The sequence below is a fragment of the Saimiri boliviensis genome, chromosome 2 (assembly GCF_048565385.1).
Source record: "Saimiri boliviensis isolate mSaiBol1 chromosome 2, mSaiBol1.pri, whole genome shotgun sequence".
Classification (NCBI taxonomy): domain Eukaryota; kingdom Metazoa; phylum Chordata; class Mammalia; order Primates; family Cebidae; genus Saimiri; species Saimiri boliviensis.
The window spans coordinates 165652571-165679935 of record NC_133450.1 but is presented as its reverse complement, the minus strand read 5'-3'; the positions used below and the strand labels follow the sequence as shown (position 1 = coordinate 165679935).

The 27365-nt window shown below is 35.0% G+C and overlaps 1 long non-coding RNA gene across 3 annotated transcripts in view; it reads right to left on the bottom strand.

The window, feature by feature from the left end:
• LOC120366311 (uncharacterized) overlaps positions 1 to 27365 on the bottom strand; it is a 255933-nt gene that overhangs the window by 145627 nt on the left and 82941 nt on the right. For all 3 annotated transcript variants that reach the window (XR_012516578.1, XR_012516579.1, XR_005581029.2), the window contains exon 3: positions 19337 to 19487. This is a non-coding gene — a long non-coding RNA (uncharacterized LOC120366311). The remainder of the gene's footprint in view (positions 1 to 19336; positions 19488 to 27365) is intronic.

Here is a 27365-nt window from a genome sequence, read left to right as displayed (position 1 = left end):
GAAATTATCTAACAATTCCTTTTTTCCATACTCATCAATATTTTGATCATGGTAAATTTTTCCCATAGCACTTTTATGCTGTAATATATTAGAAATAGTATATTCCCACCAACACCCAGGAAGTATCTATTTCATTATCTGAACAACTTGATAGTACATAAGCATTATACAATATTTGGTGTCTTCCATTCTACTTTTGCCACCTATTTATGAAAAACAAAATGAAAAAAACAGCTCATATACTTATGACCTGTTTTTATTACCATAAACTTGAAATTGTGTGAATTACTAACTAATACCCAAATCTAGTTAGATTCAGAAAAAGGAGTTTCAGACCAATTATTCTAAAATAAAATTGTCTGGGGAAGATATATTCGAAATATGTATAGTCCCTTTTTACTTTAAAATAATTCCTTGTCATAAGAGATTTAAAAAACACATAAAGAGAGTTCATCTGTACTTCTCTTTAAGCTTCCCCAATGATAAGTATCTTACCTTACAACAATATATTATAAAAATCAGGAAATTTACATTAGTATACTGCTATTATCTCAATTGGATTTCACTAGTTTTACAAGAATTCACTTTTTGAAAGAGAATATGTACTTATGTGAAATTTTATTACATATATTAATTCATGTAGCCATCACCATAATTAGAATGGAGTCTTCAGCATTCATGTTACTGCTATGTAAATATCTCCCTTCTCTTAAATTCTGGCAACTATTGATTTGTTCTCCGTCATTATTAATTGTCAGCTGGATAATATTATATAAATGGAATCATATACTATATAGCCTTTTCAGATTGTCTTTCTTCACTCAACATAAAGTCCTTGAGATCTATCCATGTTGTTACATGTAACTATAATTTGTTCTTTTTTATTACTGAGTATTCTATTGTAGGGATGTATCATTAATGTTTGAATGTTTGTTTATATATTCGCCCTTTGGAGTTATTTGAGTTGTTTCCAGATTTCAAGTACTACAAATAAAATTTCTGTGAAAATTTATGTATAGGTGTTTGTGTGGGCATAATTTTTCATTTTCTTATAATAAATATTTAAGAGTATAGTTGCCAGATCTTATGCCAAATGTACATTTAACCTTACAAGAAGTTATCAAATTTTTCCAGCCTGGCTGTGTATCCCATGTTTTAAGTGGTTTCCCGCTTATAATTATATTAAGCAAAATCTATTTACCTAGTCACACATTACAGTTACTGCACCTGAAATTCTAAAAAATGGTCAGAAGTAGACACCCAGAGATGCTTTATTAATTATTTCAGGTTATTGGGTCATCTGTGCTTCAATTATCTTCCAAGCTAATATGATTCTAGTTGCGTACTGAGATAAAGCTTGATCATCAATTAAATTGTATATAATGAGAGAAGCAAAAATTATCCACTGGTATTGCTTTCCATCTGTAATCCCTCAGTTTACTCCCATATGAACCAGTTTTAATTCAGGTTCTTTCCCTAAGGTGGTTCCATATTTTCACAGGAAATAATGATACTCACAACATCTGATGTTCACAACTAATGTATGCAGTATCGTACTTAGTATTTAGTGGTAACATAGCACTAGCACATAGATTTTTCAGGTTGATAACATCCACAATTAAATAACTTTCAAAGACTTGGATGCAAGAAGCTCAATACTATAGGGGTTATTCCAAGGTGATCCATGGAAAAGCCCAGAGAAGAATAACATTTAAGATCACTGAAATGTTATGTAAAACTTTGAACTTTGATATTCAATTCCCTTTTATGCATAGATCTTCCCATAACCTAACTGCTTTCTTTTCCTTTTACTCTGATTATCTCATTTATTTTTAATTTTGTTCATCTATCATATCTATCTATCTACCTCTCTATCTACCAATGTATCTACTATCTACCTATCTATTTATCTGTTCTAAACTTCACCACAGCTAGGTACATACAAATTCCTTAGGCTATGAAAATCAACATCATTTATGTAATATTTGGTCTAATTCTGTCAGGAGCATTTGGATATTAACTGATACATAAGAGCTATTCAAACCAGATAGGAGATAATATTTTGGTTTTCTTAGATCTTGTGTGTCAGGAAGCTTAATATTTTGGTGCCAAAAGTAAATTATGTAGTGTGGTTATTAACATTACTACCAACTCTGTATTTAGTCCATCCCTCACTTTTTAAAAACAAGTTGAACAGAAAGCACTTAAGCAAAATCTTAAAAAAAAAAGTCCTTTAAAACAAATTTCTAGATGGGTATCAGTTGTTTCTACTGCATGTATTAGCTTGGTATTAGCTGCATTTTGGCTCAGTCGCAGACATTTTGTATTGCTCACAGAGTCATCAATACAGAACTGCTGATGGGTTGTGTTTCTGTATATAAACATAGATCAACAGAAAAGCAATACATGAAATATCTGTGTTGCAAAATTTTACACTTTCTCATCTGCCTAATGAAACATCACAGGAAATTTTGTCAGACTTATGAATTGTCTATATTTCCATATCAAATGGTCAAATTATCACACATAAGTTAATATTTCAGGCTTAGATTTTTGAAAGAGGGCATCATGGCCACAGCTATCTTGGTCATACAAGGTAACTGTTGTAATCACAACATTTTTGCATTCAAGGAAGAGGAACCACTGAAGTTACTGCAGGAAAAGTTTAGCATAGTGATACAGTACAGACTATGTATACATCTAAGAACAACAGCCATTAAACAAATAAGGCTTTGAAAGTAGTCAGAGGCTTAGGATCTTCTCTTCCCAGTAGTGATGCCAAGGGAAAGATAAAATGACAATCTGCTTTCCCCAAACCTACTGCGAAGTATCCTTCAGTTCGACCATTTAAGAGTGGTTGCTTTGCAAGCTCAGTTCAAGAGAATATATGGAAGTAAAAGCAGTATGCATTTCCTCTCAATGTTTGGAGGCATTGATTTTAGATTTTTAAATCTATTAGATCCATTAGTTCATACAAGAATCTTATGAAATTATGTCCTAATAGTATCATCACTTTATATATGAAAGGATTAAACAAAGAAGGGTTAAGGAGCTGTCCTAGGATCATGCAGCTAATATGTCGCAGAGCTTGAATTTAAAACCAGGGTTTTACAATTACCAGTCACTTCAACATCAGAAATACCTTATTTATTTATTTATTTATCTATTTATTTATTTATTGAGACAGCTCCTGCCTGGGCCTCCCAAAGGGGTGGGATTATAGACTTAAGCCACTGTGCCCAGCCAGAAAGATCTTTAGGCAAGAAAGAACTGAATTTTACCATTAAGTTTTACCTTAAGCATTTACCATTAAGTAGTTTTTAGAAAGTCATGGTTTGCAAATGATAATTTCTAAAATCAAGTTCAAGTTTCATTTCTTATTTCTTAGCTTTCCATTCTTTCCTTCTCTGACTCTTCCTCTATTTCTGATTTCCAAGTCCATCCATTCAGGAATAAAAACAAAAACCACCCCTCCCCACATATTATCCCAAAATATTATGTTAGAAACTCTGTTTTCTCCAGCTGCTAATGTCACATTTTAAGCTTAAATGTGATGTGTCAATGTAGGTTGATCAATTGTAACATATGTGCCATTTTAGTAGAGGATGTTGATAATAGTAAAGGCTATCATGTGGGGCAGAAGATAAAAGACGTATTTCTGTACCTTCCTCTGACTTTTGCTGTGAATCTTAAACTGCTCTAAAAAATAAAGTATGTTTTAAAAGTCTCTGTTTGAATATTCAATGAGAAGGCTGAAGCTTAAAGTTAATCCTCATAAGAATACAATCTTAGCAGGCTTTTGAAGGCTATGTATATAAAATATTCCATTTCTGCCATCCATTAGTTTGTAGACTGATTCTGCCCTTCTCTCTCCATATTTTATGTTTTCAGTTTCCTAGTCATAATATATCTGACACTTATTGCTAACTAATTGAATCTCAGCACTTTATGGCTTTGAAAGCCACAGACTTGCTTACTTCCTTGTGAAGGATGTCTCAGTAAGGCAAAGTGATAAATTGTTCCTTCCCTTACAGCTGAGGAAAGGTAAATGCTATTCAGCATTATAAAGCTTTTCTTCCAAAAGTTATTTCTAATGACAGCTCTTTGAGAAACCACACCCAAATTATACAAACTATTTGTTTCTGGAGTAATTTTAAGCTCTAATAATAGGTTTATAATTTCTATTGGTTATCTTCATAATATATTATCCTATTAAAAACTAAGTTGAAGCCAGGTGCTATGGCACACACCTGTAGTCCTGGCTACTTTGAAGGCTAAGACAGGAAGATCATTTGAGTCCAGTAGTTCCAGGTTGCAATGAGCTATGAGCGTACCTGTGAATAGCCACTTCATTCTGGCCTGAGCAACATAGTATGACCATGTCTCTAAAACAAAAATAAATAAATATATTTAAAAATTAAATTGAAATCTCTATTTTCTGAAAAGTTTAAGCAATTATGAAGATTTTTTAAAAATCAAGAGTAGATTATTAACATATTTTTCTTTATCATGGAAAAGGTAAAAACAAGACTGTGATTATGTATGTTTTGTATTAAATAAACAATTTCATACTCTAATCTTATTTAAATGATTTAAATATAGTTATGTGCATATACATTTATATTTTATATATTTGTATATATTTTTCCAAGGTACACTGGTTATATTATTTTTATTTATAATCTAATTTATCTATTACTGCTAATTTAATTATGTTCATTTATCTGTAGATGGTAATTTTTGTCCCCCTTAGGACAAATAAAGATTCCTGTAAGAGCCATTGCTATATGTGTGGCTAAGCAAATTTTCTGTTAGTGAGATGATATGCTCAATGTGGTTTCTTTGCTTTGACAGTGGTTTATGTTATTTCACTTCTTCTCTGACATCAACATGTCCTATTTCAAAATTGTCTCTTTAGGAAGTAGCCTGTGGCATTAGCCTTTGTGGCTTCAGTCCTGTAGAAAACATTGTGCACTGGGAATTCTAAGAGGAAAGGCTGAATCAGTTACTTTAAAGCCATTTAATTAATTAAACAAGTAATTGCACTATGACTCCAGTACCCATTTCTCATCTCAGACCCTGAGTCTCTCCAGCCACTGCTCAGGATACAAACGACTTTATTCTGAGGTCTTTGGATGACATGAGGTTGTAAATTAGTCAGCTCTATTGAGTTTACTATTTTATTGATTCTATAAGTTTTATGCATGGAAAAATTTTCATGTCTATGATTTTTTCATGATAATATTCTCAGTTTTTTTAATACTACAGTGTATACTTAAGTTTGTTCTATACTTTCAATTTGAGGAGTAAGAGAACCCATTCTGTTTAGTCAGACATCATAAATTGGAAGTGTCTGTAAAGCTAAGAAATTGTAATAATTGTGTTTGTGTAAGGAAAAAAAATTACTCTCTATATAATATTTATTATGGGAAATAGGCAATATAAAAAATTAAGATATAATCAATTGAATGTAAGTTATATTATTGTAATTGCAAATATAAACGGACATCTGCTAACAGTAAAGTAGAGGATTTAAAAAGGTGATATTAATGGTGGCCAATTTCCTCCTAAATTATTTTTGTAAGATTTTATTTTAAGATGATATATTTGTGGTTTCTATACTTTGTAAACTCAATAAACATCTTTGTATACTATGATTTAATGTAACAATTTACTGAGTAAACATATTACACATTTCATTTTCCTAGTGCTTGCTCCCTAAGGAATCTAAATTGTATTTACAGAAATGCAACTCATTTTCAAAGTGTTCCTTTGAGGAAGAGGAATTAGAAGGAAAAGCCTAGAGAAACAACACTTACAGTAATGGGCAAAAAGGAAAATAGCATCTAATAACATTGTCCCATAGGCTGCATTTATGCAAGATGGAATAAAATATTTTATTGAAAATTAGTATGTGTTAATAATTATTTATAGTTCTGTCATATAGGCATAATATAAAGATAAAAAGGAAAATCTGTACACTTCTTAATGGGTCACTAGGCTTTATTTACAAAACCTCAGCCATAGTAATTTATGTCCTATGTAAAGTATGGATATTTGAGAATAAATTTAATTCTGAGGTATAAGCAGTAAAGTTGCAATCATATCTGCAGTTCAAAACCTATTCATTTGTGTTATATTTTTGGGCTCAGCCTTGTGCTCATTGGTAGGTTCACAAGCACAGGATCCAGAATCCTTGAAACTCTTTGTAAAGGAAGAAAGCCTTAGATAAGGAATGACCACAGCTGAACTGCTAAAACCAGCCTGCACATGTGCTCTTCTTGTGCATCCGTCTTTAAGTAACCAAGGATTCAAGTTGACTACACTTACCAACTGAGCCCCTAACTAATGAGCTTAGAACCTCTCAGTTTAAAGCTCCTTAACATGAAAGAACAATTGGAAACAAGTTGGAGGTTTTACCTTCCCAGATATACTTTGGAGACACCCAGATGGCCACTTGGCTCTCTCACCTGAAATTTAGTCTCTGCCCTTTACAAGATCATTTAACCTGGGAAAAGGAAACTAAATAGCCTCTTCTGCCAATGTTGATAATGAAGTTTTACTTCTATCGGAAACAGTCTTCTTGCGAATTCCAGGAATTCCAACCCGGGGTTTATGCCTCTAAACTAAAAGGATAAAAAAGCTACTCTGAACAGAATTTCAACTCAGTTGAAAACCTTAAGCTAATGCATATTCTGTCTTTTCAGCCTTCTAGAATACAATGTCTACACAACAAATTAGACAGCTTTCCCAATAACTTCCCACAAGCAGATGACAGACATCACAACAGTCAGCTTTACCAACCATGTTGGAACAAAACACTGTAAGACTGTCCTTCCTGTATAGATTTTTACCTTTTTGCTTCTCCTCTGTTCTTCCATTGTCAACTTTGCTGTCCATATAACTTTCCTGATTGCAACTGCAGACTTCCATAATGAGTCCTTGTTGTAGTTCCTTCTCCTCTTCACAAAAGTAATTATTAATTACTCCATCTTAGTACTCTCTAAGAACCCCAGAATCTATGGGTATTCTTTTACTCGATGGGTAGTACAATCTCAAAACCTTGCTTTTGCTTGCTGACTATATACTCCTTTTTCCTTTGGAAGCCTCGAGTTCCTTCCAAATTCTTATACCACTCTTAGGCTTAAGGGCATCTGTTAGGGGTTGAATTTTATCCTGCTCCAAAAATTCAGATGCTGAAGTTATAACTCTTAGCACTTTAGAATATGATTGTACATAAAGATGTTATAGAATTTTTACAGAAGTAATTAAGTGAAAAAAAGTTGTGAGGATGGACCCAATTACACGGTGACTGGTATCTTTACAAGAGAGGAAGGCTGGACAGGGATCTATGCAGAGGAAAGAATACATGAAGACACAGGGAGAAGATGGCATCTATAAGCTTAGGAGAGAGGCCTTGAACCAATGTTTCTTTCATGGTCCTGAGAAGGAATAAACCCTGTCAACATCTTGATCTTAGACTTTTAGCCTCTAGAAGTGTGAGAAAATAAATTTCCATTGTTTAAGGCACCCATTATGCAGCATTTTGTTACAGAAGTCCTAGCAAGATAATCCTCTATTTTTTATATTATCAGTCTGGAGCCCTTTAGCTTTTTCCTTTAGACTTCAAAAGGAATCTTCCTCAATATCAATACTTTTCAACAGAGCAGTCTATACTTCCACCACAATATTACCAAAGGCCTTTTCATGGGCTTAAGTATTTGCTATTGCCCCTACTTTTCCATCAGTACAAATACTACAGTATTATTTTGGGGGATAAGAGTACCTTGCCTTGTTATATGAATCTTAAAGATGATCCTACATATAATTTTTCCTGGTGTGATTGGGACTGTCTTGTAAACATGTCTTTCCTCAGTCTGAAAATTTCCCATTTCGACAGGATAACATCCTTGTCAAAAGGTCTCATGTGAACTCGAAGGTGAAAATCTATGGGGCAAATTATACCTGTGAATCCTGTTTAGTTCCTAATGAGACACACTGCATTGAAGTAATGGTGCTTATTGATGTCTGCTTGACAATTGTATTAGATCCTGTTATCTGGCTAATCTTACTAGCCATTATCAAACTTTTAACTAAATTGCTTTCTTTTCTCCCTTTAACTAATCTATTACCTCTCAAGTTTCCTAGTCACTGGACAATCAAAATATCTACAGAACATTTTATAGCTGCAAGCTTAGGTACAGATTCCCAGTCCCGGAAGGAGGCTATGACCCTTTTTTTCCTCCTCCAGGTTCTTAAGAAGCCTTAGAACAAGAGAATAAGAGATTGAGAGTAATCTTAAAAGACTACTGCAGCAGATCATACATGAGCAAGATTTGTGCCAACAATTGCTGTGGACTGGTCAGGACGTTTTCTGGAATTTGTACATATTCAATGATTTGCTCCTAAAATAACTAGGACTGCAGAAAGTCTTACCAAAGCCACTAACATCATTGCCAAAGAACCCCAGAAATTCCAATGAATGGCTGTCTACAATGGTCTAGATTTGGGCATGATTCTGGCTTCTCAGCTGTTGTGCATGTGTTCCCTGAAATCTCTCTAATATATACGCTATAACTAAAAATATGCAGGACAGAAACTCCAGTGAATGTCGACAAGCATCTAGATTTATTCTGGCTTTTCAACTGCTGTGCATGTGTTCCTGAAACATCTCTAATATGTATGCTATAACTAAAAATATACAGACCACAAACTTGGAAATTCATCAGACTACCGACTAATTAAGGATATTTTCAATGTCCCAGAATCTTTTTAACTGGCACCAGCTGAACCATAAATCTTGGCATTACTCCTCTATTTCATGTTTAATAATTATTTTTCTATGATGTTCCTAGCCATAGCTCTCATTAAAAACCTGATCTTTATGAGCCTCCAACAACAGTCGAATGACATGTTGGCAGATACAGCTAGTCCTTTAATAGCAACAAGAATGTGAAGGCTGGCTCAACCCCTAAAAACTCCTTTGATCAATCTCAGCTCATGATTCCTATTCCATCCATGTTTAAAGACAAATGTAGTCTGTCTTAAACGATGGGGGTGGGGAATGAGGGGGTGAGGGGGCAGGCAGGGAGGGACTGACTGACCTATGTTCACAATTGCCTATTCCTTACCCTTTGCCATGTCTTGTCTAAATTTTGAAAATCCTTACCTCTTTCCCATAGGCCTTTGAATTTTGGGTTGCTACAAAGCTTGAGCAAGTATTAAAATGCAGAACATGCCCGTCTTAGTAAAGTATCCTGAGAGTCAGCTGACCACTGGGAGGCATGCTTTCTTTCAGATAACTCTGCTTATGCTCTCTGCTTATCCATACTTTCTTGCCCAATTTCCCCTTAAAAGTTTCTGCTGACCCTGGTGACCTTTCCCAATAAAAGAGAAGTCTTTTTCTGTTTCCTTGTGTGACTTATGCAGATTTCTGAAATAAAAGAATTTTCTCTATTACAGTAGTCTTTTTGAGTAAAGTCTGTCTTTATTAAGTCTGGATTTGTCTTTGACACCTTGAATCCATTCAGATATTGATAACTATGGATGGGACACCTACACGTTTAATTTGATACATGCCACATGGCTGATTTTAAAGTGGCCTTTGTTGCTGAAAGGCTTCTCACTTCTATCTTCCATTGTTTGGTTCTGAAATGTGTAGAGCTTTTCTAACATTCAAGGCCCTGAATTTCTGAATTCTATTCCCTTTTATTTGTGTTTGCAAGACACTCATTTCTTTTCTGAACTTGTTGCCTTCTTAAAATACCTTGCCAAACCAGCCAACAAAAACCCACACACACCTGCTAACATTTGTTTTCCCAACTTATTCCTTTGAGCCTTCATGTCCATTATTATATGATCTGCCTTCTGAGTTACTGTTAACAGAATTTGGCCACTACATGAAATGAGTCTCCATCTGTCCACCCGCTAACAGTTGCCTTACTACCCACTACCTGCCAGTTAAGCAAAACCACATATTTTTCTTTTTTCTTCTTGCTGAGACTGGAATAATACAGACTGGTCACAAGATAATAGAAAATTTCAGGCAGCAATTTCACATGACTAAGCACAAGGAAACTGTTGAAATAACTGCAGAGGCTATAGGCTAATAAGACCCTCAAAAACAGAGCATGAACCAAGTAGGCTAAGATTCACTAGACTCAACATGGTGCTGAATTTGACCTGAGTTTCACCTAGGACCTCATTATACACTCATCAGCATACTAAATCACACACCCACCAGCACTAAGACTGCTCCAAGAATACCATATTTGGTGTAAAAGTGAATGATATCACAGTTCTGAGAAATGTCTACTTTTCCCAGGAATTTTCATGAATATTTCATGCCTTAGTTAAGAAACCCATAAAGGTAGCAGCCTCAAGCCATCTTGGGTGCAACTCCCTTTTGAGTATGCCCACACTTCCCTTTCCTGAGTGTATACTTTTCACTTTTCAATAAATATCTATACTTTATTTTATGACTCATACTTAAATTACTTCTTGAGATGGGTGGCATTAAGACCCTGAATACCAGCTGGGGTTGAGGTCCCACCTCAATTTGGGAACCTCCCCAGGCCACAAGTATTATTGGTGTTAGAGAAATTCTGAATTAGTCAAGGTATACTGGATTATGAGACAGTAACAAGCAACCTTAATATCTCAATTTTCTCTCAATCACAAATGCAATTGGAACATTGCATGTGACAGTCAATGGAGAAGGACATAGGGGATTTCCTGGCAATTCTCATTGTTTCAATTTGTAGGTCATACCCAAATGTCACTCAGCGAATATTTCACTTGATAAAGTAAGTCATATTGACTAATTTCCAGCGGATAAGGTCCAGGAAGGAAGAGCACCAGAATACTGATGAACTGCAATAACGATTAATACAATTATCATCCAAACAGATACTTTCAACTCTCTTAGTTTTTGCCTATTTCCAATCATAAAGAATTCAATGCCAGATGCTAGTATCTCAATTCTTCTGAATTAAGGGGTCAGCACCTGCCTCCATTCCATCTACTGATACATCAAAATTAGTCAGCCAGAGGGTTCTGGAAGCAATTTTTCTCCTATATTCAAGAAGTGTAGCCCATGAAAAGTGACGCTCGTATTTATGTTCCACATTTTCTTTCTCAAAGTGTGGTTGTGGGAGGATATGCAATAGAGTCATCTGAAAACATCTAACGCTGAGTGTGGGTAGAAAAAGCCAACATGGCAAGAATTACATAATAAAAGAAGTATCCATTCTCATATAAAAGATAGCTCAACAAATCCTCAAATTATCTACATCTAAGCATCGTATTAATTAAAATCATTAAAAAGTCTTATTGTTTAAGCTCTTTTTTTTTTTTGTCTTGAAACCAAAAGCATCCTAGCCATAGTATTTAAGTGAATATAATTATTCACAACAAAAATCTAGTGATGGGATATATATTAAAATACTAGTTTTTAATTTCTTTGTTCTTACACACCACAGTTCAAAAACTTCTATTTATATAAGTGATATGGGTTGGCTCTCTCTTCTTACCCAAGTCTCATGTTGAATTGTAGTCTACAATGTTGGAGGAAGGACCTGATGGAAAGTGATTTGATCACGGGGGCATATTTTCCCCGTGCAGTTCTGTGATATTGAGTTCTCACAAAAATATGATAGCTTAAAAGTGTATGATGCTTCCCCTTCACTCTCACTTTGTCTCTCCTGCCGCTATGTAAAGAAGGTGCTTAAGGTGCTTGCCTCCCTTTTGTCCTGCACCATGATTGTAAGTTTCCTGGGTCCTCCTAGTTATACTTCCTATTAAGCCTGTAGAATTTTGAGTCAATTAAGCCTCTTTTCTTCATAAATTACCAAGTCTCAGGTAGTTTTTCATAACAGTGTAAGAATGAACTACTATAGAAAATTGGTAGCAGGAGTGAGGTACTGCTATAAAGATACGTGAAAATTTGGAAGCGACTTTGGAACTGGGTAATGGGCAGAGGGTGGAACAGTTGGAATGTTAAGAAAAAGACAGGAAGATGGGGGAAAGTTTGAAACTTTCCTGGAGACTTATTGAATGTTTGTGACCAAAATGCTGATAATGATATGAACAATGAAGTCCAGGCTAAGGAAGTCTCAGATGGAGATGGGGAACTTACTGGGAACTGAAATGAAGATCACTCTTGCTATGCTTCTAACAAGCATACTGGTGGCATTTCACCACTGCCCTAAAAATCTGTGGTACTTTGAACCTGAGATAAATGATTTAGGGTATCTGATGGAAGAAATTTCTAAGCAGCAAAGCTTTTAAGAGGTGGGGGTGGTTTCTAAAAGCATATACTCATATGGACAAACAAAAAATAATCTGAAACTGGAGCTTGTATTTAAAAGGGAAGCAGAGCATAAAAGTTTAAAAAGTTTGCAGTGTGACCATGCAATCGAAAAGGAAATCCTATTTTCTAGGGAGGGATTCAAGCTGGTTGCAGAAATTTGCATAAGTACAAAGAGCCGAATGTTAATAGCAAAAGCAATGGGGAAAATGCCTCCAGAATGTTTGAGACCTTTGTGTAAGTGCCTCCCATCAAAGGCCTAGAGGCCTAGGAAGAAAATGTGGTTTCATCGGCCAGGGCCAGGGCCCTGATGCTCCATGCAACCACGGGACATAGCACCCTGTGTTTCAGCTGTTCCAGCTCTAGCTGTAGTTAAAAGGGTCCAAGGTACAGCTCCAGCTGTTGCTTCAGAGGAGGCAAGCCATAAGCTTTGGCAGGGTCCATGTAGGATTGGGTCTGTGGGTGCACAGAAGGCAATAGTTGAGTTTTGGGAACCTCCACCTAGATTTCAGAGAATGTATGGAAATGCATGGATGTTCAGACAGAACTCTGCTACAGGAGTGGAGCACTTGTGGAGAAGCTCTGCTAGGGAAGTATGAACAGAAAATGTGCGGTTAGAGGTCCCACAAAGAATCCCTACTGAGGCACTGCTTAGTGGAGCTATAAGAAAAGGGCCACTGTCTTCCAGACTCTAGAATGGTAGATCTGCCAACACCTTGCACTGTCCACCTGAAAAAGCCACAGGCACTCAATGCCAGCCCATGAAAGCAGCTGAGATGCTGTACCCTGAAAGGTCAAAGGGGCAGAGCTGCCCAAGGCCTTGGGAGGTCATCCTTTGCATCAGTGTGGCCTGGATGTGAGACATGGAGTCAAAGGAGATTATTTTGGAGCTTTAAGATTTAATGATGGCCCTGCTGGATTTTGGGCTTGCATGGAGCCTGGAGCTCTTTTTTTTCTTTTTTGGTGACCAATTTCTCTCTTTTGAAACTAGAGCATTTACCCAATGCCTGTACCTCCTGTGTATCTTGGAAGTGACTAACTTGTTTTTTATTTTACAGGCTAATAGTCAGAAGGGACTTGCCTTGTCTCAGACTAGACTAGACTTGGACTTTTGGGTTAATGCTGGAATGAGCTAAGACTTTGGGGTACTGTTGGGAAGGTATAACTGGTTTTAAAATATAAAAGGACATGAGATTTGGGAGGGGCCTGGGGCAGAATAACATGGTTTGGTCTTTTTTCCACCCAAATCTCATGTTGAATTGTAGTCCCCAGTTTTGGGGTAGGGGCCTGATCAGAGGTGACTGGAACATGGGAATGGATTCCCCTCATGCTGTTTTCATAATAGTAAGTTTGTATGAGTTCTGATGGCTTAAAAGTGTGTGAAACTTTCCCCTTTGCTCTCCCTTTTTCTCCAGCCACCATGTGAAAAAGATGCTTGCTTCTCATTCACCTTCCACCATGATTGTAAGTTTTCTGAGGCCTCCTACATGCTTTCTGTTAAGCTTGTGAAACTGTGAGTCAATTAAAACTCTTTTATTATAAATTACCCAGTTTCAAGTAGTTCTTCATAACAGTGTGAGACAAACTAATACAATCAGCATAAATTTCAGTTGAGTGGTTTTTGGTTTTGGTTTCATTTTTAGTAAGAATACTAACTCTATGAGAGCAGTAGCCACCTGTTTTCTATTATATATTGTTATATAATCAGTGATGATAATAATGAATATGGAAGGTCAACATAAATTTATTAAAATATATGGCTGGGTACAGTGGCTCACACCTATAATCCTAGCAACTGGGAGGCCAAGGTAGGTGGATCATGAGGTCAAGAGATTGAGACTATCCTGGCCAACATGGTAAAACCCCATCTCTACTAAAACATATACACACACACACACACATTAGCTGGGGTTGGTGGCATGCACCTGTAGCCCCAGCTACTTGGGAGGCTGAGGCAGGAGACTCTCTTAAACCTGGGAGGCAGATGTTGCAGTGAGCCGAGATTGCACCACTGCACTCCAGCCTGGTGACAGAGCAAGGCATTGTCAAAAGCAACAACAAAAACATCTTTGTAAGTTACTATTAAGTTCAAGGTTCTAATGGGCTGGGCAATCCAATATGGCCTGGACACATGTCTGGGAGTAGGTACTAGAGAGGAAATGTGTTAACTTCTCTTCCTGTGTCCACAAGGGGGAGTGTTCTCAAAGGCCAGAACTTCCCAGTGCCATACCTCCACCTATGTCTCCATCCAGGAGCTTAGTGGTCCTTCACTTTCAGGTACTTGGGAAGATAGACTGCCCAGGTGAGCTTCCTTTGTTTAGAAAAGTCTGTGAGAATCTATGGGAGGACTGTGGGCCAACCAACAAATCAGATGTCAGAAATCAAAGATCAATCACTCCAGCGGAAGTTTAAAGGAACTCCTTTCACAGGACAGAAAACTTGAATGGGGTGGGAATATCTCCCAGGTTAAAAGTCCCATTCTCCCACCTCTGTGTGGACTCCCACTTCTGGCTCCCCTCTCATGACAGCGTGGGAGCTCTCTCTCCCTATTTCTTTCTTCTTTTTGTCTTTCTCTGCCTACATCAATCACTTTCTGCAAAACTCTTTGGGGTCCTATATTTACTTAAATGAGTTCACTGTGCCCAGTGGGGTCCTCTCCCTCATTCTTGGGTGAGTGAGGTACCAAGGGCTTGGAAGAACATATCCTATCAGGGAGCGACCTGTGCCCATCATCCACAATTCGATCACACTAGCTTGTTACCTGCCATGTGCCTTGATATTCTCTGGAAAATAACACTTCCTCCATAACCCAGGTATGGTCTTTATCTATCTGTATATCTGCACATAGCTTTATACTTAATCTATGTACTTTGTACTCCAAAGGTATAAATTATTCTCCTTGTCTTCTGCATATTTCTGACTCCAATTGCTTTGCACAGAAGAATTATTTTCTGCATTTTGTTAGGATGGGTAGCACAGTATAAGTTGCTTCCCTAAGAACAGATCACTCATTCAGCCTGGGTGCATCCATTTAGATTTACATAATATTTTAGCCATACTCTATGTCTTGTCATCATTAGGCTAGGCCTATAATCATTCTCCCCTCTTTAGGTTTAGCCAAAATTTATTTCTCTCTTGTATATATACCAAAACAGGTTCTCTCTTTCTCTCTCCTTCTCTCTCTGTCTCTGTCTGTCTCTCTCTCTGTCTCTGTCTGTCTCTCTCTCTCTCTCTCTCTCTCTCTCTCAAACACACACACACACACACACACACACACACACACACACACGCTGGCTAATGGGGAAAATCAAAACAAAATTACGATTATGTCCTAGAATTTAAAAATTTTTATCTGATTTTAGGTAAGTCACATAAACTCACTAAGACCCATTTAGCTGATATTTAAATCAGAATATTGAAATATCTTTATTTTACTGGATTCTGTGAGACAAGCATCTGAAAAGGGTAAACTTTATAAGCTTTAAGGCTATAAAAGTATAATTTGTATTATATATGGCCATATTTATCTATGAAATATACAATATAAAAATATATATATTTTTTGTAAGAATTTTCTTCCTAATTATAAATAAACAGTTTAAACAGTTTTGTAACTTGGACAGTTCTTTTGGCAATGCAAAGATACATTGTAATTTATAATTTAGTTTGTTAATTTATGTTTACTATTGCTTAATTGATTAGACAGCTGGTAATTTTAGAAGACATTTGGTATATTGTGCATCATTATTATGTCAGGTGTAGCTGGAAATTTTGTGTGTTTGTTTTTCTTCATCCTTTTTTGCTTAATTGAAACAAGAGAATTCTCAAAATTTTTCTCTAATATGTTTGATAATATATCGAAAGGGACATTTATTTCACTTCCTCATGTGCTTTAAGGAGATCTTATTAGAATAACAATACCATTTTTTAGTCATGCTCTTAACCCCACTGGAGAATGAGTGAAGCATTTGAATTATTTACATCAATAAATGTAAATCAGTCTTTAAGTTGTTGACCACATATTACAATAAGGTATAGTTAATGTATTCAAAACCATATTTTACATTTCTCTTATCCTCCCCCCTTCTGTGTATTACTCCTCTCACTTTCTTGCACTTCCTCTCCTTACTGTCTCTCATTTGCCCCTTGGTATGAAAGCTGACCTTGAGTAAGTCTTTTACTAGGCAGATGAGACTTTCCTTCAGGATATCTTTCCTAACCAGTGTTTATGTCCTGTCATTCAACATTCTCCATTGCACAACTTTTAATAACAAAACTCATATAAATATAAAATGTTCAATTAGTTCTAAAGTCAAAGTATGTATATATAAGAGAGAGGAAAGTGTATAATCAACTAAAATTCAAACTACATGTTAGCCTAGTTGCTAATTGGCAGATAATAAGTAAAGAAATAAATAATAAAATAAACAAATAAAATAAAATCCAACCAAAAGGAGAGACAAAAGCTCTTTCTTACCAATAGAATTACTGATTAGAGACTTCATAGGTTGTAAGGCATTAAAGAATTTTCTCAGAAAACTTCATTTTCTTCTCCTTAGCTATTACTATTTTTATAAAGCACTGATACTTAACATGCCCTAATTTTCTGTCTCTTGAAATGGATGACTCATTCTTTGCTTTTTTTTGGGTGAATATCACTTCTGTTAATGTTGTTTATTTTTTCACATCAAGTGACACCTATCTAGTTCACATAAAACTTTTTTTTACACTGAGTTTATTTAGAAGATATGAGAACATAAGAGATCCCAATTAAATCTGAGTTTATAGAAAAGGTTCTTTAAATTTTAGTTTTTAAATGTCATATAAATTAATGTTTTTTTCATACTGAAAGGTAATAATTAGCCATTAATTAGCTAGTACTTATAGCCAAAAGCTCCACAGATATTCACTCACTTACCCTTAAATATAATATATAGAGGTTAGGCCAGGCACGGTGGCTCAAGCCTGTAATCCCAGCACTTTGGGAGGCCGAGGCAGGTGGATCACAAGGTCAAGAGATCGAGACCATCCTGGTCAACACGGTGAAACCCCGCCTCTACTAAAAATACAAAAAATTAGCTGGGCATGGTGGCGCGTGCCTATAATCCCAGCTACTCAGGAGGCTGAGGCAGGAGAATTGCCTGAACTCAGGAGGCGGAGGTTGCGGTGAGCCGAGATCGCGCCATTGCACTCCAGCCTGGGTAACGAGAGGCGAAACTCCGTCTCAAAAAAAAAAAAAAAAATATATATATATATATATATAGAGGTTAGTACATCTTCTGTCTACATTTTATAGATGAGGAAATTAAAATGCAGACAGGTCTAATGACTTGCTCAAGGATGACATTCAAAAAAAGCAAATCCAGATTCAAAACTGGCATGAATGTAATATCTAAATGTTTTCTCTTCATAGGATAAAAACATTTAGCGGAACAAAATTTAACACATTAAATTAATATAACAAGTCTTTCAAAATAGAAGATAAATTACATTAATAATATGAGTATCTAGTCCAACAAGTAATTTTATTTTGCTTATAAAGTACTTAATGTAAAATAATCTCCTTGAAGCCACAATATTAATTTCCTCAAACAATAGAGCCAGTGGCAAGATACAGTGGCTGAAAATATAATAATTAACAAAATGAATCCTCGTCCTCACAGTATTCAGATTCTAGAGAAAAGGAACAAAAATAAGCTTATTTTATATCCACATTAGACAATGTCATATAATGTTAAGTATTTTAGAGTAAAGTAAATCAGTGAAATAGATAAAAAAAATAATTGGGATTATTAAAGGATTTGAGGAATCTAGTCATATCAGTTGAGTAAGACTTTCAGGTACATTTGAGGTGAAATTTGAACGATGAGGAGGAACAAATCAAGAAATGATCTGAAGAAGAGAGGGAACAGCAAGTACAAGGACCCCAGAAAAGTAAGAAAGCACAAGGCCAGTGTGCAGTGAGTTTAGTGAACTGGGGTGAGAGTGGCTGGAGATAAGGCTGCAGAAGTAACTTGCTGCAAGACCACACAAGACCTTGTAGAATGCAAGATGCATGGGTTTATCCTAATTTGAATCTCAAGTCAGAGAATAATAACAAATAGACTTATATTATTTGAGTAGTCCTTTAAGCATGTCTCAATGGCTACGTGTAAAGTCTATACTTGGGTATAAACAAGCATATATAAAGTATATATAAATAATAAATATCAATATAAAAATAAATATAAATAACATATACAAAGGGTAGAAACAAGTTGAAAAATTTGGAATCTATTATAAGAAAGCAAACATTTATCAACTATTGGTTTTCTGAGTCTTTATCTTCATCTCCCTGAGAATTGGGGCAAACCTTGACGGGACACTGTACCATTAGCTTCTCTCTCTTCTCTTTAACATTCTTATTATGTAAAAACATAAATATCTCAACATAGGGTGTTTCTTCCCATCTTCCCAAACACTTACAAAATGACTCTAGCTCAGAAATAACGAAATAGTTCAGGGTCCCCAAAGTCAGCCATCTGTCCTCAAATTCTAAAATGTACACTGACGAAATCTCATTACAATAGTAAACGAATTTCCTTTTAGCCATGAGAGCATACCCAAACTCTTTCCAATCCAATAAGTTCCTTCCCAGGGGCCTCCCAGCAAGAATGGATTCAACAACTCCCATTTTCAAGCTAAGGCAGTATCAAAAGAGACAAGACAAATATTCAAACAAGTTGAGACAGATTTCAGACAAAAGCAAGGGGGAGTGCACTCAGCCAGAACAGACTCAAAACCAACTCAAAGCCCAATCTTAATAAAATGGAAATCAGGTGTATATGTGAGCCCTACTGCTTCCCTGTTGGTACCACACAAATGGCTTAACAACCCCAGATAGAGAAACAACAGGCTCCCAGAAAATGATCTGGTTTTACTCACCCTTCAAGTGCATCTGCTCCTGATCTCTGTTCTTCCCCAGTAGTGAGAGGATGTGTGATTTTGTGCATGGAACGGCCTTATGAGGGATCCCCAGGAAAATCTCACCTGGCAGCTGCTGGGATCCTCCTGAAGACTGTCTCATCGCAAGCCTCTGGCTGCCGAATGCAGCAGCTGGCTGGCTCACCAAATTTATTCCCGGACCAAACCAAGGTGTGCGCTGCTTATTCTCATGGACCAAGAATGAGATGCAGATGATCTGAGAAAGAAAAGAGTCTTTTTCTGTAACCGGGTACTGGGAGAAAGCCAGGAAAATATTGCCAGACCAACTCAAAATTTCAAAGTTTTCCAAAGTTTATATACCTTCTAAGCTGCATGTTTATGTGTAAGTGTGCATTCATCTGAAGACATGAGTGATTAACTTCTAATCTATAACTAAAGTCTGAGTCTTGAAGGCCTTCCTCAGGAGCCTCAGTAAATGTATTTAATCTAAATGGTTCCAGATGCCACCGGTGATTACCCTTATCTTGTCTTTTGTTACATCACGGAGGTTTGGGGAGTTCCTTTACACACCCAATAAAATTTGTTCATGGAGGTCTGGGGAATTCTTCAGACCTGCATTAAAACTTGTTCAATCCTAAAAAGGTTTTGTTAAGAATTTCTTCGTTATCTTGTCATGCTTCAAGGCTGAGGAAAGGCTTAGACAAAACTCTTGGTGACCTTTTACATTCCAAAGTTTGTATATGGGCACTGACTCTTTCAGCTTTTAATATTCAACTTCACTCACTCAGTCAGTGCTGAAACAGTTGTCATGGAGGCCTGCCTGTTCAGCTGTTAGTGAGACCTGGCCTACCACAGCCTAGATTTGCCCATACTTCAACTTTGGACTTGTAGCATCCAAAACCATGAGAGAATACATTTCTAATGTTTAAGACCACTCAGTTTGTGGAATCTTATTATGGCAGCCCTGGAAACAGTATATGTTTATATTTTCTCTAATGGGTGAGAGGGAATAGAAAATAAATTGGCATGAGCATACACAGTGACAATCAACTGAGGTCACAGATAAGGATAAGAAGTATAATGAGAACAACCCTAAATAATTATACTGGCTTCTAATCTGAATTTAGATTAAAAAAAAAAATCTTTGTCAGAGAACTCGTATAGAAAGATACAAATTCTAGAATAGTAAGATGTTTTTCAAAGCACATCAAAGTGGTAGACATCACAGAATTTATTACTAAGTTTTAGCTGGCAAATCATTATGCAGGGCAAATGAAACAGAACCTCTGTCTTCTTTCTATTACATGTCTCACAAACAGGCACAAAGAATAGCCTCAAAATAATAAAATAATCTTGAGGTGCTACTAAGTAAATACAAGGAGTACCTGTCTCTTAATATGTAACATTCTTACTAAAGTAGAAAACCAGTGCTATTATGTTAAGCAAAAGACAGCCTTCTTAAACAGACATCTAAAATTCTAAACACTGCAAAATAATTAACTTATTCAGGTGTTAGTGATGCTATATAGATAAAACTTGTGACTGATGAAAATAATAATTACTACCAAGATGCCTCAAAATGTGTAAGTATGGAATATGTGTGTATAAAACCAATTGTTCAATTTTAGTTTTTGAAAAATACAAAATAGTGGTTGAGTTACATTTTGATTTTATAAAAATAAAAACAAGAAATATTTAGAGTAGCATCAATAGAAATATGACCTTACATTTTTATTCCTAATGCACTTCCACATTATCTTGGGCCTCACGGTAAACTAATGACACATAGTATGCCGATTTTTCATTTATGACAAATGTTTGCAATTTTATTATAAGCATAAATTACAATTCCATCTAAGCTTTTGGAAAAAAATCTTTTAATAAAAAATACTTTTTATTAAAACTCTTACTGAAAAGCACACATTTCATAAGGATACAGGTGGATACATTTTCAGAAAAGTGAATACACCTATGTATACCCAATGTATAATAGAATATCAAAAAAATTATAGTATAAAATAAAAATTAAAATGTATGGTATAGAATATTGTTTTGATACATTTAGTTCAAGATATAAAATACGTTTTGTTATAAAAATATATTTTAAAATTGTATTTGCTGTTTTTTGGTAAAATTAAGTTTTGAAAATTAATCTTGTATCCAGAAATTTTGATAAAATTAGTTATCAGTTCTAAGAGTCTGTCCATAGATTCTTTTGGATTTCCTGCAGTATGCATAATTCCTGTATCTTTTCTAAACACTATTTTGGAAATTAGTCTCTGAGAGTATGTTCAAAAAATTTTCCGATTTATTAATTCATTAAAGTGGATTTAAAGAGTAGAGGATCAGACTAGTATTAGACTTTAAAAAGGACATTTCCAAGTGGATACATGTTCCAGAAAAAAAATAAAAACACTGTTTATAGACAGAGAAGTGAAAATGGACAGTAACATGTTAAAATTATTCTCAGAAAAAAAAAGTCTATACTTTCAGTTTATCCAAAGCCTTTTATTTCAAATGAATAAATATTCAGAAGTGATGGTCATGTATTAATAAAACCTAAAAAGAAGATATTGCACTTAATACATGTGAACAAAAGTGGTGAGATTTTGTAAATAGTGTTTTCAAATCATAAAGAGAAAAGAAACATTCCAATAAAAAATGCAACAAACCACTTAGAATAATATCCATTTTTCTAATAACATGGAAAATTGTTAAAATTCAATGGAGAAAAATGTTAAGATTCAAAATTACTTAAAAATTAAAGCAATTATGAAATTTAATTTTTTATGGAGGTAACAAAGATTATCTTTCACCTATTAAATTATAATCATACACCATTAAATTCTTGTTGTGCAGTTGTGACTATGATTTTGCCTACAATTTTGAGCTTACTTTGTCAATATCAAAATAAATAATAAAACATACATGTTTTTGCCCAAAATTTAATTTTAGGAATTTATTCTATAAAATAAGTGAGAAAAAAATGTTATGCATTATTTATAAGAATGAAAATGTGTAAATACATGTATTTTTAATAGCTAGATTAAATTAGAATAAAACCACAGGAAGTAAAAATATGTGGTTAGTTAAGCCATGTTTTATAAGCATTTTGATGATGTGAGGAAATTTTTAAATGGAGAGAGAGACAGAGGGGAGAGATAAATTATTGAAAAAATTCCAATTTAATGAGACTAGAGTAAGACACTAGAGATCTAAATCTAAGTGCAAACAATGTCTTGGAACATTATGTGTAAATTTAATTTCCTTATACTTTTAAATGGTTTTCTAAAATGAATATGCATATCATGTTATACACAATAAATTATCATTTTAAAAAGTGAAACACTGCTAAAGAGATTTTCCTTGTCAAATTTCATTTTGTTTGCTTTCTGGATTACTTTCTAATTAAGGCTTTTATTTTATCTCTTCACATATCAACTATAAAGCATGAAATATTGTGTGGAAAAAAAATGCAACCCAAAGCCTCTATATTTTAACATAATTAACTATTTAGAATAATCAAACTTAAACTTCTTCTTTTTAGGAAACAGAGAGAAAAAAAATAAAATCCCAGGAATATATATTAATGAGATGGTTTATATTTCTGACTGAGAACACAGGCTGGGTTTCATAAGTCTCTTGTGTAAAGAAATCCTTTTTATTCAGGTTATTTGATTCCTTTTTGCTCTTTCAATCATATAAGCAAAATCTTCCCATCAAACAATGCCATTCCTGCCAGTTTATACTAATCAAATGAGTAGCTGATCTGTATGTTACACCACAGGGAGTTTTCTTCTTGGTTCATTTTATTTCTTGCAATAGAATTGAGGATTTTGTAAGGCATTTCAATCAGGTATTTGCTGCCTTGGCTCTCATATTAACTATTTTATATAAAGCATATTTACTAAGGAGTTATAAATGGCATTCTGCTACGTTACTGGAAAAAAAAATAGACATTTTCAAACATTCCCAACAGAGAGCAGAAATCAGAATAGGGATGAATAAATAACACTAGATGCTTAAAAATCAATATTTTAGAAAAGACTTTTGGTTTGAATTTTTATATTCTGAATTTTCCCTAGCAGATAACCACTTCCTTGTTTATTTACTATAAACTGTCATAATGAAACCATCATTTCATTGCAATTTGCAAAGCAGATAAATCACAGAGATGATGTTTAAATTCTGCTAACATTCTGTGTCTACAAAATAATTTAGTGACTTTTTTCTTTTTTTTGAGTCAGGGTCACTCTGCTGCCCAGGTTGAAGTGCAGTGGCATGCTAGTGCTCAAAGCTCACTGCAACCTTAAACCCCTGGGTACAAGCGATCCTTCCCCCTCAGCCTCCTCAGTAACTAAGACTACAGGTACACATCACCATAACTGCTAATTTTTGAATTTTTCTTTTTGGCAAGGCAAGGTCTTGCTATGTTTCCCAAGCTGACCTCAAACTCCTGAACTAAAGTGATCCTCCTGCCTTAGCCTCCCAAAGTGCTGGCATTACAAGACTGAGCCACTGGGCCTGTCCCTTACTATTAAAATACTATACATTTATCCAAAGCCAATAAAACATTTTTGTTTATCAATTACATTTTTATGCATTCTCCATCACTTTTGGGTTTGAAAATTAAATATGGTGAAATAATTTTTGATAAAATCTAAAGTTAATATGTTAAAAGCAATGAATATATTCCTTAATAAGTTCTAAATTTCTTGCTAAATTATGCCATTTTAGTAATGAAATAGATAACTAAACTAGATCATATAATAAACTATTAAATCTCTGGGTTTTGAGAAAATTCCAACAATTTGTGTGAAAGAATATATGAAACTTATGTATATGAAATGTTATAGAAGCAAGTTTGCATATATTACCAGATACTCTCTTTCTGAAAATTCTGTTTTGCTTATCAGGAATAACTTAACTGTGTAATCTGCTCTAAGTTTGCTAAAGGTACATTACAGCTAAATTTCTGAGCCATAGAAAATAAACGAGCCACAGGCCTCAAATATATGCATTTAATCTTTATTTTCATTCACTTTCATATCTTACTCCCTCTTTCAAGGCCTATTTCTAGTTTACCTTATCTTGTTTTATTTTGTTTCCTTAGAAATTTTCAAAAATGCATTTGAAAACAGGCCAGATATAATTGACTACATATTTAATTTTTCTCTATTGATGGGAAAATGTGCAAACATACAAAGCAATTGTAAAATATCATTCTAAAATATTAAATTTCAGAGTCAATTTGAGGAAAATATACACCTATTCATTAATCATTTTTCAACTTCTCTTTTATTTATTGAAGTGTTTCGGGACAAATAAAGCAGTATATAAAGGCTCCTTTTTTTTTTTTTTAATCTTACTCATCCACCAGAAAATCATAGGCTAGTCAAATAATTCCAGAAATTTGATCAATGATTATCAGCAACATAAATGCAGTTTAGGAAAAATAAAAAAGAACACTACACCTTGCAGAGTTCTGAATAGCCATGGAGAGGGCAAGTAAAATATGAATACATCATGGGAGTTAACAGAACTTTACACCAAAACATGCAAAGTAGAATGTCTATTCCATAACCAAAACACATCAGAAGACTATATGTACATCAACTTCTCAGAAGCTAAGCCCTGATACACATCTAGAAAATCAGATGTGTGTGTTAAGCCTGGTAAGATGAACTCAATTTATTAGTTTAGATTCTCCCAGAAGCAGAAATGGGAAATAATTTGCAGGCAAACAAATAGTTTTGTAAAGTGCAGGGAGTACTGACTGGCATGGAGAAACTGATATAGGAAAGAGGGGGAAGCCAACAAATGCAAGGAGTGAGGAAACGTTCACAATCTATACATCTGACATAGGATTAATATCCAGAATCTACAACAAACTCAAACAAATTAGCAAGAAAACACAAACAATCCCACCAAATAGTGGGCTAAGGACATGAATAAATAATTCTCAAAAGAAGATATACAAATGGCCAAAAAATATATGAAAAAATGTTCCATATCACTAAGAATGAGGGAAATGTAAATCAAAACCACAAAGCGATATCACCTTACTCCTGCAAGAATGACCATAATCAAAAAATAAAAAAAATAATAGATGGTGGTGGGGATGCGGTGATCAGGTAACACTTCCACACTGGTAGTGGTAATGTAAACTATGAAAAAACAGTGTGAAGATTTTTTTTTTTTAATTTTACTTTAAATTCTGGAATACATGTGCAAACCGTGCAGGGTTTTGACATAGGTATACATGTGCCAATGTGGTTTGCTGCACCTATCAACTTGTCATCTAGGTTTTAAGCCCCACATGCATTAGGTATTTGTCCTAATGCTCTCCTTTCTCTGGCTCCCGACTCCCTGACAGCCCCAGTGTGTGATGTTCCCCTTCCTGTGTCCATGTGTTCCCATTGTTTAACTCCCACTTATGAGTGAGAACAGGCAGTGTTTGGTTTTTGTTCCAAAAACAGTGTGAAGTTTTTTTTTTTTTTTTTGGTTTTTTTGTTTGTTTGTTTGTTTGTTTGTTTGAGACGGAGTTTCGCTCTTGTTACCCAGGCTGGAGTGCAATGGCGCGATCTCGGCTCACCGCAACCTCCGCCTCCTGGGTTCAGGCAATTCTCCTGCCTCAGCCTCCTGAGTAGCTGGGATGACAGGCACGCGCCACCATGCCCAGCTAATTTTTTGTATTTTTAGTAGAGACGGGGTTTCACCATGTTGACCAGGATGGTCTTGATCTCTTGACCTCGTGACCCACCCGCCTCGGCCTCCCAAAGTGCTGGGATTACAGGTTTGAGCCACCGCGCCCGGTGAAGATTTCTTAAAGAACTAAAAGTAGAACCACCATTTGATCACGAAATCCCACTTCTGGATATCTATCCAGAGGAAAAGAAGTCATTATATGGAAAAGATACTTGAAACCACATGTTTGTAGCAGGACAATTTGCAATTGCAAAAATGTGAGATTAACTTAAATGTCCATCAATCAACGAGTGGAATAAAAAAACTGTAGAGTGTGTGTGTGTGTGTGTGTGTGTGTGTGTGTGTGTGTACATGTGGGTATATGCACCCACACACATACACAATGGAATACTACTAAGCCATAAAAAGGAATGGAATGGATTAAAGGCATTCACAGCAACCTTGATGAGATTTGAGATTATTATTCTAAGTAAAGTAACCCAGGAATGGGAGACCAAACATTGTATATTCTCATTAATAAGTAGGAGCTAAGCTGTGAGAATGCAAAAGTGTAAAAATGACACCATGGGCTTTTGGGACTTCGGGGAAGGAGTTGAAAAGAGGTGAGAAATAAAGAACTAGAAACTGGGTGCAATGTATACTGCTCAAGTGATGGGTGCACCAAAATCTTACAAATCACCACTAAAGAGCTTACTCATGTAACCAAATACCACTTTTTCCCCAATAACCTATGAAAATTAAAAATTAACCAAAATTAAAATTAATACCATGGAAAACCTTAAAAACAGAATAAAACCCACATCAAAGAATTATCCCATGTGAGGAATAAGAAATATATTTTATAAATTTATTATATGTATTATATAAATATATATATAAATTATATATATATATAATTTATATACTTATTTACTTCCCTTTAATTGATGAACAACCCTCTTAGAGTTCCAGATGTTAGATGAGAGATGGAGAGACAGCCTACTGCGTTGAGACTCACTATTTCCATAGACAAACTTGTAAGAGCAACTGACATATATATATACATGTCAAAACAAATTATTAGAAGAAATATGTTACTAACAAATATGTTACTAACACTAATACTTTCTGGGGGTAGGTTTTGGCTAGAGGATCTGAATAATATTTTTCAGAAAACAACAGTTTCTCAGAACACAGTGTTTTTTGGGAAATGTGTTTGGTAAATGCTACTCTAGTAATTATGATACATAAAAATCATTAGCTTCCAAAAGTTTTGCCGTGTACCATAAAAAGAGAAATAAAGATATAGGCCTCATTCCTTTTTCTCTGTCTTTAGGAATTGTTTCTTTTGGGACACATAGGACTTGTCATTCAGTTGCATCTGGAACGAGCCCAATTCTAAAACTAACTTGAATTTTCCTTTGAATAGAATAGGACTATTTAATTT